The sequence below is a fragment of the Antrostomus carolinensis genome, unplaced genomic scaffold (genome assembly GCF_000700745.2).
Source record: "Antrostomus carolinensis isolate BGI_N321 unplaced genomic scaffold, ASM70074v2 scaffold10999, whole genome shotgun sequence".
In the NCBI taxonomy this organism is placed as follows: domain Eukaryota; kingdom Metazoa; phylum Chordata; class Aves; order Caprimulgiformes; family Caprimulgidae; genus Antrostomus; species Antrostomus carolinensis.
The window spans coordinates 12,985-13,443 of record NW_010337917.1 but is presented as its reverse complement, the minus strand read 5'-3'; the positions used below and the strand labels follow the sequence as shown (position 1 = coordinate 13,443).

The 459-nt window shown below is 49.2% G+C and overlaps 1 protein-coding gene across 4 annotated transcripts in view; it reads left to right on the top strand.

Moving 5' to 3' along the window:
- CTCF (CCCTC-binding factor) overlaps positions 1-459 on the top strand; it is a 17,538-nt gene that overhangs the window by 10,836 nt on the left and 6,243 nt on the right. The window lies entirely within an intron of this gene.

Sequence of the window (459 nt, the reverse complement as noted above, 5' to 3'; positions counted from 1 at the left end):
TTCCCTGTCAAGAAATGGCACTTGCTCCTGCATTTACTGGATGGCACATGGTGTGTCCAAACAACCTGGATGCTGAATAGCTTGGCCTTTGTGGGGGAGGGCTGCCAGCATCCAAGAGAATGGTGGAGATAGTGCTGGCAATGTCTGGACTGTGTGAAGGGCCTGCTGAGACAAAGGATCAAGGAGCTGGTGATGGTTTTCCACTTCATGAGTATATTTGTATATATGCTGATATTGAGAAGATGGCTTTTGAGGGGCTCTGGCATCCTGGCCAACATGCCAGAGGGTGGCTGAGCTGCAGTTGGTAATAGGGTGGTTACCCTCCCTCAGTTTCCCCAGAACAGAGAGAAGACAGAAACGGTTGCAGCAGATAATGATCACTTCTCTGTGGTATTACTTGTGAAGGAAAAACTCACTGACAGTCCTCCATCCTGGAGCAGGGAAAACAGTCACATCCTC